Source organism: Petaurus breviceps, unplaced genomic scaffold, assembly GCF_028583685.1.
Source record: "Petaurus breviceps papuanus isolate PSGF00001 unplaced genomic scaffold, PetGlider_PUasm1.0 90639, whole genome shotgun sequence".
Classification (NCBI taxonomy): Eukaryota; Metazoa; Chordata; class Mammalia; order Diprotodontia; family Petauridae; genus Petaurus; species Petaurus breviceps.
Genome location: NW_027187296.1, coordinates 1,784,142 through 1,802,009, shown reverse-complemented (window position 1 = coordinate 1,802,009; position 17,868 = coordinate 1,784,142). Strand labels below are relative to the sequence as shown.

The following is a 17,868-nucleotide window of genomic DNA, read 5'->3' as shown; positions in this document are numbered from 1 at the left end:
AGAAAGAAAGAAAGAAAGAAAGAAAGAAAGAAAGAAAGAAAGAAAGAGAAATGCAACCCCTGACTCCATTTGTTTTTGGGTGAATGTACTTTCTCCAAATCTGATTCTCAGGTGAAAATAAATCCTTCTCAATTCTGTACTATAAAAGCTTACTTGGGGAGATAATCCAAATAAGTTGTCTTGCCATGGACATGAAAAGTGTCTAGAAAACAAGGCCTTTAAATTTGACCATCTGTGGCAGGTAAGGAAAAAACAAGAAGAATTCACCACTTCCTATCTTGTCAGTATAAGGGTGGGATTGAAACTTCCCCACAACATTTTAATTCCAATACTTTTCAGGAAGTGAAAAGAATCGATCAATCAAAAGACCTTACACTGAAAGTTAATGGCTCCAAGTGAAATAACACCAGACAGAAAGTTTGTTTAAATAGTCTGAAGAAAATTTACCCTTATCAGGAATCATCTGTAAAATTTTAAGTGCATTGAGAAGAGATGTAGCTCCCAAAATTGGAACAAGTGTGGCTTTTTAGCACTGTACTGAGGGAGTAGGGCCTTGCAAGGATGGGAAGAAGGAAAGGCCTCAGAATTAACTTTGATGAGATCTCTCTCTCTGTCTCTGTCTCTCTGTCTCTGTCTCTGTCTCTCTCTCTCTCTCTCTCTCTGTCTCTCTGTCTCTCTGTCTCTCTCTCTGTCTCTCTCTCTCTCTCTCTGTCTCTCTCTCTCTGTCTCTCTCTGTCTCTCTCTCCAGAGCACTGCTTTGCAAGTTTCAAAGGGTCTAGAAAGTTCTGAACATTTCATCATCCCATTGGGGTCTTAAATGGTATCCCAGAAGCTTGTAGTAGTGTCTGCATTGGTAGTCAAGACTAGATGGAAACAGATTTACTAGCAACTTCTTGAGTACCGCATTAATAAGTACCCCACTACCACTCTGTACACTTGAGACTACTTTCAACTTCAGCTCTGCGTGTATGTATTGAAGAGTCTGGCACCAACTTCTAAGGAGGATATTTTGTGCCAACTGTTTTTAATGTACCACCTTAGTAAGTACCCCTTTCTAAAATTTATTTTAAGTTTGATGACCAAATTATTCTCAACTGATAATGTTGTAGAGGAGGGGAAGTACAGTCATGAAAATAATGGAAATAGAGAAATGTGCCCTGAGTCTTCAAGAGTATCCTTAGAACCCTGGAAGGACATGTGGTCAGCTTAGCTCTTGGTATGCAACTTGTCAATGAAATGGGAATTAGGAGAAGAATCTTCAGGGCTTAAAATGCTTACACCAGTCTTATACATTACTCCCCTTTTTCTTACTCCTCCTCATCACCACAGCTGGCCTTTATATAGCACTTTGAGGTCTGCAAACACTACAAATATTATCTTATAATATCCTCATTGCAACTCTGGAAGGAGCTATCTCGATTTTGCCGGTGGAGAAACTGAGCAAAGCAAGCAAAGCATGGAAAGTTGGGGAAGTAAGATGGCACTGTATAATTAGAGCTGAATTTTGAATCAGAGAGGAAATGGGTTTGAATCCTGATGTTAACTACATCTGTGACCTTGGGCAAACCATTATCATCTCAAACTCACAGTTTCCTCAAATGTAAAATAGAATTAGTTGGACAAGGTGACTCCTAAGGTCCCTTCTAGATCTAAATCTATGATCATATGATTGTCACAGTCTTCAAAAACATAAAGCTGAGTTTGCCAAAAGGGCAATGGAGGGATGAACGGTGGTCTTCATTGGGCTGCAGCGTATCGCCAGTGAAGAATTTAGCAAAAGAAATGGCATAAAAGAAATCATCATCAGGATAGATGATTGGGGAAAGAAGAGCTGGTTACAAGAAAGAACTAGGAAATATTATAAATCATACAGGCTCTACTGGTATCTGTAAAATATTAAATCTAGAAAAAATACCATGTACTTTGAGTTCCTCCCTACCCTACATCATTCCCAGCCTCTATGTAATATCCGTGGAAAAACATAGATGGGAATTGTACAGGATGGACAAATATTTAGGGTTTATAATCTGTGTTATTGGAGGCAGTATCCACCTAGATGAGATCGTATAGCCATAGAAATATAGAAGTATAAACCAGTAGGGAAGTAGGTGCTGATTAATTAATCAATTAGGATTTATTAATCACCTAGCATGCATCAGACCACAAAATAATCAAAACCAAATGTCACAAAATTTTAGTAAAAAAGAAAAAAGTTTGCCTCCTCTACCCCAAAGAAAGGATATGAGAAGATATCTCACCCAATTCCTTTGCAGAAGTTGGAAGGAGGGAAGCATATGGAACAATATGTGTGTATAAATAAATAAATATGTGTGTAAATAAATAAATATATATCATCCTTTTTTTCTATGTATTGATCTGTTTTTCTTTTCTTTCTCTTTTCTTTTTTCTTCTTTCTATTTCTCTTCTTCCTCCTCCTCCTCCTCCTTCTCCTTTTCCTCCTCTGCCTTCTTCTTCTTCAAATTTCTTTGTTTCAGCAGATGGTTCTCAAGTTGGGGGAGGTATAAAGGTAAAAATCCAGGCAACATAAATATAAAAGACACCAAAACTCTATTTTAAAAATAAAGTTTCCACAGAAATCAAAATCCAGCCTTGTACAAGTTTTTCTTGTATTAATATGACTGAGATTATGTGACAAAAACTAACTGCATAATTCAATTTTTAAAATTCAGCCTGTCAGCCATATGTTTCATCTCCATGTGATCCAAACTGACAGTTTGAACTGATTTTTTTTCCCACAGAATTGATCAGCTTCTACCATGTAGACACTCTCTACATACTTTGCATATAAAACATGTGGTGTTGTAAAGTACTGTGAACTTACAATGAAACATTTGAAACAAATCTATCACCAAACCAAGGAATGGTTATACCAGTTTATTGTCAGTCTTTATCTTCCATTAAGGGTCTGGAGATGAATGGGTCTTCTCCCTTACTGATGTGAATATAATGGATTAATTGATAGATGAAAATTATAGTAAGAATTTTAAAGACAAAATAGGATTCTATTGGCAGAACTACCTGAAAATGAAAGAAATGTGCCTTTCTAATTCTAAGGTACAGTTTCCAACTGCCTATGTGTCTTTCCCAATCTTGAAAGACTTGGGTGCTTAAAAGAGAATAATGATTAGGGGTTTTGTGAAAATTTATTTTAAAACTCCAACACTACCCCCTTTGCCTCAGTGGGAAACTGGCTTTAAAAGACTCTGGGCTAGCCAGAAATTTCAGCAGGAAGCTCTACAGAAATATTCTGTTAATGATTTCTAGATCTACCTTTTTCTATATTTGAGCACAAAGAGAGGCCAATCAGTGGCATCCTCAAACTGGGCCAGGTGAGCTGCATTTGGAACTTGCATTTAATCTAGTTGCTGAAAAGCTAAAAAGAAGGAATATTATTTTTAGAGAGAAAGAAATAATTGTTGATGCGCCTGTTGTTTTACTGTGTGTCAGCCTGTCTGGGCAACATGACTCTTTTGAGGGTAAAAAAAAAATTTTTTTTAAGAACTATCTATAATCAAGTCTTTGCTGATCTCTCTATCTTGAAAATAAATAACTGAATCAGTATCTTTGGGTTAGAGTGTACTTTTAAGCAGATCTGTGCTTATTAATTCTAGGAGAGTCCAATCTCTGTTCATTCTTAAATCCAGATAAACTTCATTTTCTGCTTGGTTAGATTTTTCCTATTGGGATTAGCATTTTAAAATGGAATTATTGGGGGGATTTCACAGGAACTTTAGAATCTAGCAACTATTTCTAAAGCAAATTGACCTTCATAGTGAATTTTAGAAGCTGCTTTGTCTTCCTAAAAAGGCTTAATAGATTGGAATCCATTCAATCTTGACTCCAAATCTGAAGCCCTCAATTCCTCAAGAGGAAGAAGAGTATCATATGGCTATGGGTAGAGGCCAAATCTAAACTCTGTTGAAAAAACAAGGGGAGGAGAGAAGACTCCCATTGCCTATGACATAGATCTTACCTCAGAGCCTAAACAACACAGAGAAATAAAGGTACCTAACTTACATGAAGGATTCAGCCAGCTCAAACAAATGATTGGCTCAAATGTTAGGAGAAAAACAATAACAGGAAGCAACAATGAAAGGTTGTTATTTGGCCACAGCACAAAGAGGAATGAATGGCTATCAACTTTTTCAATTGACGTTAGGCTGACCTCCGGTGATGTTTCAGGACAAGATGACCTGATCTTTTCATATGTTGACTTCTGCTTTCTTTTGCTCAGGTGTAGTCTCTGAAAGTGTGCAGAAATGAATAGGGAAGTGACATAGAGCTGACTTTTCTTTTACACATTCCAGGGACGTTTTTTTCTGCACCAAAGGGATCTATCTAAACACATCCCAGGCCAAAACAACCTTCTTGCAAACTTTGGAATGAAAGTTTGTATCCAGAATATACAGAGTTTGAGGCTTACTTTTTACCCAGTGTGATTGCCCACCTCTCCCCTGCCCCCTATCTTGATGAGACACAATATTTTGCCATGGTTTGTAGAAAAAAGAAGACATTTATTCTTCCAAGGATTTTCAGTTGTAGATAAAGAATTGCCTAGTTGGCAAGCAGTTATAATGGAAAAATGGCTTCACCTCTACCCCCCAATCTGAACCCTCTAATCCATTCTGCATACCAGTACCAAATTACTCTTTCTAAAACAAAGTTTTGCAATGTTTCAATCCTGTTTAAAAACCTGCAATATCTAAATTCCCTTGCCTACCTTTCAAAGCCTCTATAACCTGTTCAAACAATACACAACTAACATAATTACCACCATTCCCTAAAATGACACTTCCAGTCTAGAAAGGTCAAATCATGGCTGCCCACTATGCCATACTCATCTCTACCTTAGTGCATTTTGTCACTCTGTCTCCCCCTACTCCACCCCCACTCTCATCCTGAAACCTTCTTTCTTCTGTATTTCACTTACCTACCTACCTCCTACCAATGACCAGCTCAAGCTCTATCTTAAGTACAGCCATTTTCTTGACCTAGCTAAACCATGCCACTCAGGTGCTTCTGGAATTGATTTCTTGAACCTAAGTGTGAATCTTTTCATTTATTGCTGTTAAATTTTATTTCATTAGATTTAACTCTACATTCCTTGACTTCTCTGACTACTCCAACTAATGTTGATTTCCCTTTCCTCTGAACTACTGTTATATCTAAAATAAGTATCATATACTTTATTATTTTCTCATTACTTGAGTGTGTTATTCTTGAAGTGGGTACCCCCTTTGGGGGGGTTTTCTGCCCGGAATTAGAGGGTTGAAAGGAACTTCTAGAGATCATTTCATTCCACCTGGATCAGAACAGGGGAGTCTACTATAGCATTTCAGTCAGGTCTTCCCATAGTCCTTGTTTTAAGACCTCTATCAGTAAGTTTTGCATTAACTCCAAAGGCAGGTCTCATTGGAGATAGCTCTGAATGTAAATAAATCTTGTCTGAATGTGCCTTTTTACAATTTCTACCCATTATTACAGTTATGCATTTTTTGGCCAAATCAAAATAAGTTTATTATTTCTTTGAAGTGTTAAAGTCAAATTTGACTTTTTGTATTAGGATCTTGAGTTACCTTGCATAAATCCCAGCCTTTAAGTAACAATATATAGACATTTATAAGGGGCAGCTAAGTGGTTCAGTGGAGCTCAGAGAACTGGACCTGGAGTCTGGAAGACCTGAGTTTAAATCCAGCCTCAGATGCCTACTAACCGTGTGACTCTGGGCAAGTAACTTAACCTCTGTTTGCCTTAATCTGGTGAAGAAAGAAATGGCAAGCCACTCTAGCATCTTTGCCAAGAAACCCCCACACAGGGTCACAAAAAGTTGAACACAACTGAGTAACTAAATAACAACAGCAAAACATCGAAATTTGAGGCTGTGGGTCTTAATGATGGCTTCTTTCTCAGATCTTCTTACCTGTGAATTTTAGGTTATCTCTATTACTATTTTTTTTCTAATGCTGTAGCTATTTTTTTTGTTATCTAAATTTATAGATAACAATAAGTTTTCTTCCCATCTATCCCCCTTTTCAGTTTAAAGTCCTTTTGATTAGATTTGCAAGATTCCAGGCAAATAAATTTTACTGATCACTATTTGACACATTCCATTGCTAACCAAGATCCCTGCATTCCTATATTTAATCCACAACCCAGAAATCCAAATCTTATTCCTAGACACTATGTACTTAACCCATAATTTACTTCCCAGGCTTTCTCTTCTCTCCAAAAGTCCTTGCCTACAAAGGGCAGCAGGAAAGAAAAAAACTTCTGGCTATTTCTGGACACCTCTAGTGTCCTTACTGAATTTCTTACCCAAGACCTCGTGATTTTTAGTCATGTTTGCTAGGTTCTTTTTGATGGTATCATTTGTGTTGCCATGAATCATCAAAGGTATGTATGAATCATCAGTTATGCCAAGTCTTGGGTTTTTTTCCTGTAATGTTTTGGATATATGCCTTGGAAAGACAGTAGACCTCTCTGCTAAGGGATATGTGTTAAGTATAAATTTGAAGACACATTAGACAAGATTTCACCAGGCCTAGAGGGGAGCCAGGTTTCACCAATGACAGTTATCCTTTGTTATCTAACATCGACTAACTCCCTGACCTCTTCCTAATAACCTGTAAATAGACATATGGCAATGAGCCCTCTTTCAAGGGTCCTCATTCTCTCCAAAATACACTGACAATATTCACTTTTGTGAACCTACATTTAAATGGGAACATTTCAAGTGATATATATGTGTGTGTGTGTGTGTGTGTGTGTGTGTATGTATATGGTTTCCAAACCCTGAAGAGGTCTTTAGTTCACATTGTCTTATGAATATACTAACTGTGGAATACAACATGAGTTCTAATGAATTAAAGCCTGTCCCACTGAACCAGAGGTAACAGGTAAAAAAAGCATATAACCAGCAGGAAGGAACTTCCTGATTATCATAACAGTAAGTGCCTTGACAAAGGTCAGAGAGTGATAACTGACAGGAATCTATTTTATGCTATGACTTTCTTCTTCTTTCTTTTTTTCTTCTTTCATCTTGAACCTGTATGCTTATGCTTTCTCTACCTTGTGTTTTTCGCTGGCTCTCCCCTCTATGTGTTCTTGTATACAAAAATGCACGTCTTGCCAAATGGATACAGTTCTGCATTTACTATCTGTCAAAACTGTCAAGAGGCATGTCAACAGTGCAGCACTGACATATTTTTTTTAATTCCCCACTGCATTTCACATTGCTATTGGCAAATAGTGCACACTCGATAAATACATGCTGAAATGGGTCAGAATTTTAAATGGAATGTGTTTCTGGGGACCATATCTTTAAACAGCTTAAAATGTAGTAAAATTCCTAAATAAATATAAACCATAGTCTTTATTTCTTTAGATTTTGGCAAAAAAGATTTCCCTGGGAATGTAAAAGCAGGGAAAAATAGTTTTTTATCAGACCACATTGAATGACACCCCAGGTGTTCCCACAAATGGGTAGACTAGATGAATTGTCCGACCAGGGACAAGATATTCCTTCTCTAGAAGAGGGCATCAGAATTTTAATCTCAAGATTTTAGCCTGTGGATGATCTACATGTAGTAGGTTGGTTTAGATCAGTAGCATCAAACTCAAATAGAAAAAGGGGCCACTAAGCCATGCATACTAACCCCTACGGGCCATATTCTGACTTTGAAAACCACACATATTTATATATCTTATTTATTTATTTTGTTAGATATTTTCCAATTATATTTTAATCTGCTCCAGGGCACACAGGAATGTTGGGGGCTGCATGTGATGTGGGGGCAAGGTATTTTACACTTCTGATTTCTAAGCACCTAACCAATTATGCATTTTTTTTTTTAAAGCAATCGGGGTTAAGTAACTTGCTCAAGGTTACAGGCCAGTTATTTCTGGGTGTGGTGCTAAGTATCTGAGCCCAGATTTGATCCCCTGGTCATCCTGACACTGGAGCCGGTGCTCTTACTCACTGAGCCACCTGGCCACCCCTAATTCTGCACTTTAGAAGTCAAAGTAGGAGGAATGGGGACAAACTGTAGATATAAGCTTGCTATAAGGTAAAACTTTTTCATAGTTGGAGCAACCTGAAAGTGGAATGGACTGTCTCCCATTCCTGGAAGTGTCCAAGTCAAGGCTTGAGTACCACTTGTTGGTAATATTATAGGGAATATTCACTCTTGGATGTAAGTAGGACTCAATGACTTCTGAGGCCTCAGTAGTCTTTCCAGCACTCCTAAATGTGAGCCAGGGAAAATCAGGGACCACCTCCCAAACCAGGATCAGGAACCAAAAAAATAAAAGGCCATTGACAAGATGAAATAAAAGGAGACATTTTAACATCACTTTCTTTAATATAAATTAGCATAAACCCATACCATAGAATTCTTTTCTGTTTTGCAAGTGGTATGTATTTTGTAATAAGTATAACATGTTACAGTGACAGCTAGAAGACTCTGGGGTAAAATAACACAGGAAAAAAAAATGAATGCTGTGGCTCGTACAAGGGGTCAGGTGAGGGAAGGGGATTATACCTTTCAAACTTTGCCTAATTCACCAAGATCTTGTTCCCATTCCAACTCCATATATTTGTTGATTACAAAAGTATTCTCAGTTGATTTTATACGTTATTTTTTAATATGTAGATTTAGTTTTAGTTTAAGCTAGTTCACTAATTTTTTCACCTTTTTGGTTTAAAAAAAATTTAGATCATTATTTAGGCTTATTTAAAGATTCATTGAATCATTTATAGTGGGAATTCTTGGTAGAGTTCAGTTTTTGTATCAAAATATCCCTTAAAACCAATACCTAGGGAAACCCTAATTCTCAACAGGTCCCATGTATTATATGGTATGTACTTTTATAAATAAAAAAGCAGCATGGAAAACAAGTCTTAAACAGGACAGTATCTCACAGAATTCTCACACTGACTCCTTTTTTGTCATCATTGCCAGAATGGTCTGAGAAGTAAGTGCATTGTTGACAAACGTAGAGAAAGAATGTTCTGTCATCTGTCTTCTAACCAGGAAACCTCTAGTATAAAGGGAGAAACAGTTTTTCTGGAATCATCTTTCCCACTCCATGTGAAACCAGCAAACAATATTAGATGAGTAGTTCCAAAGCATGTATGACTTTTGAAATTCTCTTCTTGGTGGGGCTGTTTGCTTTCAGCTTTCTGAGTAAATCAGTCAATTTACTGGATTGAATGATTTTTCTCACCCAGACTTTTTGATAATAGCCTATTAAGATTCATGTGGTTTTACTCTTACCCTCTCTTTTTATGAGACTACCTGGTAACTCAGTGTTACCTTTCTCCTGATGGCAGCTGGCAGCCTAATTGTGTGTGTGTGTGTTTTGTTTTATTCTTGTTTTTATTGGAATGGGTGGGGGGGATAGTCTGGTGTAGGAAGGTGAGTATTGTTTCTTTAACTGCCTGTCAGGCACCTATCTAGGGCAGAGGTGGATAACCTGTGGCCTTGAGGCCACATGTGAACCTCTAGGTCCTCAAGTGTGGCCCTTTGATTGAATCCAAACTTCACAGAAAAAATCTCCTCCATAAAAGGATTTGTTCTGTAAAACTTGGACTCAGTCAAAAGGCTGCACCCAAGGACCTGGAAGGCTACATGTGGCCTCGAGACTGCAAGTTCCCCACTCCCGATCGAGGGTCTATTTGTGATGTGAGAGGTTTCCTTGAGAGACTAGGATACTGATTTCCTTTTTTTTTGGAGAGGGAAGGTAGGGCAGTTGGGGTTAAGTGAAGGATACTGATTTCTTAAAGAGTTACCTGGTTAAAGTATGACATTGGCTCTATTAACACATCCATTTGTTTTCTTACAACAATCTACTTGTTTGGTGCTATGTTTAATGAGTATGAGACAATTTTTCCAGACCTAAATTTAGGGTTTGATGGATTCCAAATGTAGCCTGACGATACCTAGGATCATTGTGGGGTTTAAGAAGGACTGGGACAGTGATGAAGGAGTGTTTGATAGTTTTATGCAGAAGAATTCATGGAACAATACCAAAAGTGGTTCTGTGGAACTGGGGGAAGGAGAGAATAATCATTTTTTAGCTTCTACCACATGGCAGGCACTGTGCTAAGCACTTTACAAAGTTGTCAAATCAGTCCTCACAACAATCCTTCAAGGTATATGCTATTATTATCCCCAGCTGAGGAAACTGAAGCAAATAGTGATTAAGTGACTGTCCCAGGTCACATAGCTAGTAAGGGTCTGAGGCCAAATTTGAATTCAGGTCTTCCTGACTCTAGGCAGAGCAGTTTATCTACTGTACCACCAGTAGATGATGAGTGGAGTGAGCAAGAGGAGAGATTCTTTGCCAATGATGCAAAAGAGTTGCTGGGAGCAATATAAACAGTTCTGAAGACCAGAAAAAAGTGTGTGTGTGTGTGTGTGTGTGTGTGTGAGAGAGAGAGAGAGAGAGAGAGAGAGAGAGAGAGAGAGAGAGAGAGAGAGAGAGAGAGAGAGAGAGAGAAATGGGTTAGATTGTCCAAGTCAAAGGACAAACAAAAATGAGGTCAATTTGTAGCATGGCCAGAGGCAATTGAAATTGACCAAGTTCTTGAGGGAGTCTTTTGATAATTTCTCCTGGCCCACAGGCATTGTCCCTCTGTGTCTTAAAAGTGGACCTCTCACCTAACCCCAAATATTTGACCAGGATCTTGCCCAAAGCTTTGTTCATTGAAAATAAAACATTTATCAAGCACTAGCTCTTTCAGCAACACAGCACCAGATGCTATTACTAGACATAATTTTGTCTTCTCCAGATCCTAAAGTCATATCTAAACTACAGGGAATCTCTCTTTAAAAAAAAAATAAAACATTCCAAGTATTTCAACATAGTATCCAAACCTAACATCACATCTGTATGCAGCGTAAGCCACATTTCATCCTGTCAACAGAACTTGGCTTAAGTGCCCATTGAATGAACAAAAGAATACAAGAGGACAAGTAGATGACCTATTTTCTTGGTGAATGCTGTTCAGCCCAAGAATTCTATGCCAGACGATTTGGCTGACCTAGGCGTTTTAATATGACATAGTATGATTGCTATTTCTAGGGAAATATAGCTGGGGATAACTGTCAAAATACAAAGCAAATGGCTGTGCTTGTCTGAATATTTCATACAGAAAGGAAACCTTTTGTGTGTGTGACTAAATCAATGGTCATTATCTCCTTAGTGGGTAGTTCCCTTAACCTGTAAGTGAATTTTGTGGGCATGTATGTATATTGTTGGTCTAGCCAAATACCTGAGGTCTCTCTTGAATGATTCAGAGGTAATGCTAACTATTGTAACTGACTTACACTGGAGTTATTGATTCCATGGCCTTTGACTTGTTTCTGAGGTCAATCATTAACTGAAGTATTCAACTTGACCTCCTGGGTTGACGTTAATGAGTTGAATCATCATCTTAATGGATTTTGATGATGATATAACCCAAACACCACCCTTCTCTGGAGTGCAATTTTTACTGGATTGAATTTAACAACACTGACCCAGGGGCATTTTGGTCATCCAAAATATGGCAAACCATAAGCATATCCTAACTAAGTTGGCATGGATGATGCAATTTACTACAAGGACTAAATGAAATTTTAATTAGACTATCATGGATTCAGAGATATAAGGGACCATAGAGGTCATCTAATCTATTCCTCTCTTTGTTTTAAACGTGAAAACTGAGGCCCAGAGAGACAGAGATTGTAAATGAGATAGTGGAGATTTGAAATCAGAACTTCTGATCCAAATCCAGCATTCTTTCCACTGTATCTTGCATTCTCCCTAAGTGAAATATAAAGTTATTATCAAAATAGAGCTGGAAATGACCTTAGAAATCATTTGATTCAGGGTGGCTAGGTGGTATGGTAAATAGAGCAGCAGCCCTAGAGTCAGGAGGACCTGAGTGCAAATAGGGCCTCAGACACTTAACACAAAAAACTAGCCACGTGACCTTGGGCAAGTCATTTAACCTCAATTGCCCCTCCAAAAAAAAGCAAAAAAAAAGAAGAAATCATATGATTCAATTTAATGATCCAATAGGTGAGGAAACACGTCCAGAGAGGGGAGGTGATCTGCCCATAGTCATACCAATAACCACACAAAGACTAAAATCTAGATCTCCTGACTCTAATTTTTTTTTAAATGTTTTAATTAGAAAGCATTTACTTTTTTCTCCTTCAAACTTCCCCCAACCTATAAATAAGGAAGGAAGGAAGGAAGGAAGGAAGGAAGGAAGGAAGGAAGGAAGATAGAAACCCTGCAACTAATACAAGCTTAGGCAAGCAAAATAAACTCCCACCTGGACCACATCCAAAAAAGTATGTCTCTTCTGCATATTAGACCATTATCTCTTTCATGAGGATGGCAATGCTCTTCTTTATCAGTTTTCTGGATTGATGGCTGATTACTCAGTTGATTAGGGATCTTAAATCATTCAGAATTTTTCATTTTTCCAATACTGATGTTGTAGCATAATTCTTCTGGTTTTGTTCACTTCTCTCTGCATCAGTGCATATTATTCTTCTCAAGTTTCCTTGAAACCATCTTTTTCTTTATTTCTTAAAGAACAAAAGTATCATATTACATTCATACACTGCAATTTGTTCCACCATTCCCCAATTGATGGACACTGCCTTGGTATCTTGATCTTTACCATCACACAAAGAATTATTATACATGTTTTTATACATATAGAACCTTTTCCTCTGTCTTTCATCTTTTTGGGATAATGGCATAGAAATGGTATTGGGGAGTCAAAGGGCATTCACTGTTATTAACTTTTGGAGCATAATTCTAAATTTTTTTCCAGAATAATTTGACTAGTTCACAGTTTTACTAACAGTACATTAGCATGACTATTTTCTCACAGCCCCTTCAGCATTTGAGTGTTAACTTTAACAAAGGACAAAGATCTATTTTTTGTCTGAATTCTTTTAAATTCCTGCTCCCCAAATCCAAGAGGCATGAGAAATTATGCCTTGTGTCCCCTTGCCTTTTTTTTTTATCATGAACTAAACAATAGCATTGCTTTCTTTCCAAGGTTATTATAATTTATATTTTGTTAATTGGCTCCTTCTTATTGATCATAATGATGACCAATCATTACAAATGATGATGTTATCATTAGATTGTTCTCATCTTAAAGTGTTAACCCTGCCAGGAAGTTTTGCATTTTAATAAATATGAACTTCTTAAAGGGATGAAGTTCTAGTGGTAGAATTGTAGACACTATCCATTGACTGTAGAGGCTTCAAAATCTTAGGATTTAGTACTGAATTCATGGAATATGCTAGTAAATGTTTAATAACCAGTTTTCAAAAAAAAAAAGTGTGCATGTCATACTTTTAAATTTAACCTGCATTGTTAACATTTCTCCAACACTTTTTTAAGTCTAGAAAATCAACAAAACAATAAATCAAGCCCTGATTTGTCATGTTTAATAATTTCTGAGGCATAAATGCTCATGTTGAAAATTTAACAATCAGGTTTTGCAGACCCAGTTCAAGTTGACTTGAATACCCCTAGCTAAAAGGTACCCAAGAGAGCTAGTCAATGCCCCTCATTTTTTAGATCACAGAATCATAGACATAGAGCTGGAATGTCTTTTAACCCAAACTTCTCATTTTACAGAGGAGAAAGAAGTCCAGAGCATTGAAGAGATTTGCATGGGTAAGTCACCTACCCTCTGAGCCACAGTTTCTTCATCTGTAAAATGGAGATAAAGACATTTGCACTACCTAATTCATAGGGTTATTGTGGGAAAGGCTTTGAAATTCCAGTCTGTCTTCTCATAACTGAATTCCTAAAGCTGAGGGCTGAGGTAGCTGTTATTCCCCTGCCTAAAAGGTTGAGTCTATTGCCTCTAGGATAAAATGCAAATTATTTTGTTCAGTTTTTACAAGTCTTTCACAATCAGGATCCACCCACATAATTTCACATTGCTCCCCTTCAGACACCCTCTTTTCTAACCAAAATGACCTACTCACAATTTGGTGTCTCTTGCCACTATGCCTTTTTTGGTACATACTGTCCCTCATAGCTGGAACACTGCTCCTCTGGGAATTGCTAGCTCCCTTCACAGATCAGTTCAAGTGGTGCCTCCTCCTGACCCAGGTCTTTCCCAATTCTCAAACTTTTGAGCTCTCTCTTGCCCTTAAACCTGTCCCTGCCCAAATTACTTTATTTCTATTTACTTATTTGATTTCTGCTATTTTCCTCACTAGAATATAAGCTCCCTGAGGGCCAGTACTGTTTCATTTTTTTTTTTGTCTTGGAAATCCCAGAACCTTTCAGAGCAATCCATACTTTTTTTCTTCTGCACCTATGATTTTATCAGTATAGGACATTCCTAATAAGGAACTTCTTTTACAAATGCAAAACTGTACTTTCTCTGAATCATATAGTTTTAGAGAATTTCCTAGAAAATTAAGAGGCTAAGTGACCTACCTAGGGTCACACAGCCAGTACTTGTCAGAGGGGGCCTTTGAACCCAGGGCTTCCTGACTAGATTCTTTATTCATCATACCAAATTGTCTGATGATGATGATGATATGATATAATAAATATAATGTAATATAATAATAATGATGATAATAATAGCTAGCATTTATGTAGCTTGTACTGTGTTCCAGGCACTATGCTAAATACTTTATGATATTAACTTATTTAATCCCTGAAACAACCCTGGGAGGTAGGAGCTATTATTATCCCCATTTTACATATGAGGAAACTGAGACAGATGGCAGTTAGGTGACTTGCCCAGTGTCAAACAGCTAGTACTTAGCAGAGGGTCCCCTTGAACCTACAAGTTCCTCACTGAACCCTTTATCCATTATACCAAGTTGCTAACAATAATTTATGTTTTATATTTATTCTATTTAATTTATATATTTATTTTATGTAATGTGTGTGTGTTGAGAGAGAGAGACTAACATTTATAGAGCATGTACTATGCAAAGTGTATTAAAATTATTATCGCATTTGGTCTTTACAACAACCCTGGGATGTAGGTACTATTATTATCCTTATTTTTACAGATAGGGAAACTAAAGAAAACAGAGTTGAAGTGGTTTGCCCAGAATCACAGAGCTAATAAGTGTCTAGGGCCAGATTTGACTGGAGATCCAGCGTTCTATCTTTTATATCACATAGCTGCCCCTCTCCTACCCAGAACAGGCCCTTCATAAACATTTGTTTAGCTAAGTTGAACTGAATTGTAAATGATGGTAGAAATAAGTTGCTGTTATAAGGTCCATTCTGGCTGTTCTATCCTGTGTTGTTTGTTGTTGGGGGTGTTTTCTAGGGCTTCTTATCCTGGCATATGATGAGGGCCATTGTGTTGGATGGGGATGAAGGGAGTTTAGACAAAGGAATATTGATTGTTCAATGGTACAAAGATGATGTGAGTTAATCCATGCCCTTTATTCATGTCGAACTACAGGAAAGAGTTAATGGGAATGTTTTAAGAGAATTATTTTTGGTTCTACTTTAAAAAAAAAATTCTTCAGATGATTTCTTATCTCTAAAGACTAGAAATATGAAGTACATCTGTTTTTCATATTTAACCAGAATATTTATCTCACAAATATTTTGAAGCACCTACTCTGCACAAGACACAGACAAAGAGAAAAACAAAAGCAGTGCCTGCCTTAAAGGAGCTTTTGGGTCCAATGTGCAAAAAGGTGAAGTGTGTTTAAGTAAGTAGCAATAACATGTACTTGCTTCACTTTTCCAGGAGGAGTACAGTAAGAGCTGATATTTTTGACAGTGGAGTTTCAGCCCTATCTTGATTCCCTGATGTCATCAGTTGGGATCCCTCAGTTCCTAGAAATAGCTCCATCAGAAATTCTGTGGAGCATCATGGGAAGTGACTCAGTCCCAGTACTGGAAAGGGTTTAACTTGAATCTGATCACCCACCAAAGTTCCAATATATAAAATGTGGTTTTCAGCCATTATTTTAATCAGAAAGAAACACATGGCTTTATTTGACCCAACAATTAGGGGACAGATCCCCAAGAGACTTAGAAGACTGAAAAGTATCAGTACATAGGATAATTCTTTTAATAACTGTCTTCATTGTTTCATGAGCCCATATAATACTGGGACAACACAGACTGCAACATTGTCATGATCAATCCACAATGTCAAAGATGGTCTAGATGAGTGTCTTCCTGAAAATATGGCAGACACAATGTCCATCACCTAGTCAATGCTAGGAGATTTCCTGCTTGATAGCACCTGCTAGGTGCTCTACTGATATCATATCCAGTATCCTAAAACGCTAGATTATCTACATCCGAAAATGAGGCATTCTCAATCAACAAAGGTGGAGAACTATGAAGGAAGCTCTCCTGTAACTTCAGCCCAAAGGTCTCCAAGTGTGAACACTTAAGTGTGGCAAAGTAGAAAAAGTCAAAAGACATGGGCCAAATCTTATTTTGGCTACTCACTACCTGTATGACTTTGGGCAAAATATTTGTCTTCTTTGCGCTTCAATTTCCTTGTCTGTTAAATGATGGGAACTGGACTAGAATAGGGGCTCTTTACCTTTTTGGTGTCATGGCCCCTTTAGGCAGACTATGGAATTCTTCTGATAATGACTGTTGCTAAATGACTAAAAACAGAGCATATAGAATTTCAAAAAAAACTAATGATATTGACATGTGGTTATCAGAATATTAAGAAAAAATTAACTCATAGATCTCAGATTAAGAACTCCTGGACCAGAAAGCCTCTGTTGTTCCTTCCAATTCTAAACCTATGAACCTACAATCTCAGGGGAAAAGGCATATAAACAGGTCCTCTGCTTCAACACTTTGACACCTTAAAAGACCTTTATCACACCAATAACTAGAGGAGAGTCCACTGCCACAAGGGTATCATTGCAATTGCTATAGTAGCAATCCTATTAGCAGGCTGGCAGTCTTGTTAAAGGCTTGTAATCCTTTCTTATACTCAGCATTGAAGTGGCAAGGATTCTCAATAGCTTCCCTGCCTCTGACAGGCATCCAAATTTTTAATAGTGGCTAAGTACTTCACCAAGCAATTGAATAAAATAATGTATTCAAGCACCAAAAACCTTTTCAGACCTCTTTTCATCTCTCTATTTTAGGGATAGAAAATGGATTATGATTCAAATTTACATACTGGGCACATGCCATGCAATAAGTCCCCCCCCACACACACACACACACACCCACTTCTTTGTAAAACTCCTCCATTTCCAAACTACTGGGAGAGTTTAACAATTTTGATGATTTTGAAACTAGCTGTCAGATTTAATCTATGCTAAAGAGGCTGAGAGAGGGTGAATGTATTCTGAAGCTTGTTATATAATTTACAGATTATTTTTGCAATTTATATTCCATCAAATAGGGTGTATTAGGCTCTCAGAAAGCTCGTAATGATCAATTAATTTCAGCAGAGCAATCCTAGTGGCACTTATGGGACAGGCACGATTAGACCCCTTTCTATCTGAGTCCCAAGGTCAAGTCATCAAATATGACTGATTGCATTTTCTAATGGCTTCTCTATGCCCATTAAAGTGCACTCAGCCATTCAGAGTCGCCTCTGATCATGACATTCAAAATCTGCTCTGATGGCTCCTAACAAGCAAAAATGTATTCTCTAATCTTTAACCACATAAACAATGGCTAACCACTTGTAATTGAGTTTAAATTGATTTCAGGTGGCTTCAGAGAAAAGCAATTTCTACAACAGATTAACCTCTTAATTAAAGTATATTAAGGATACTGTCAGGTGTAGAAATTCTGCTCCAGCAGAAAATTATAGCTCATTGACATTCATTTATGAAAGAATCC

The 17,868-nt window shown here is 37.4% G+C and overlaps 2 long non-coding RNA genes across 3 annotated transcripts in view; both read right to left on the bottom strand.

The window, feature by feature from the left end:
* LOC138143409 (uncharacterized) overlaps window positions 1–17,868 on the bottom strand; it is a 304,779-nt gene that overhangs the window by 110,615 nt on the left and 176,296 nt on the right. The window lies entirely within an intron of this gene.
* The window catches only part of LOC138143411 (uncharacterized), a 73,128-nt gene continuing 63,705 nt past the window's right edge, over window positions 8,446–17,868 (bottom strand). Inside the window, exons 3-4 of the long non-coding RNA XR_011163694.1 lie at window positions 12,347–12,605; window positions 8,446–9,060 (exon numbers count right to left, since the gene is read on the bottom strand). This is a non-coding gene — a long non-coding RNA (uncharacterized lncRNA). The remainder of the gene's footprint in view (window positions 9,061–12,346; window positions 12,606–17,868) is intronic.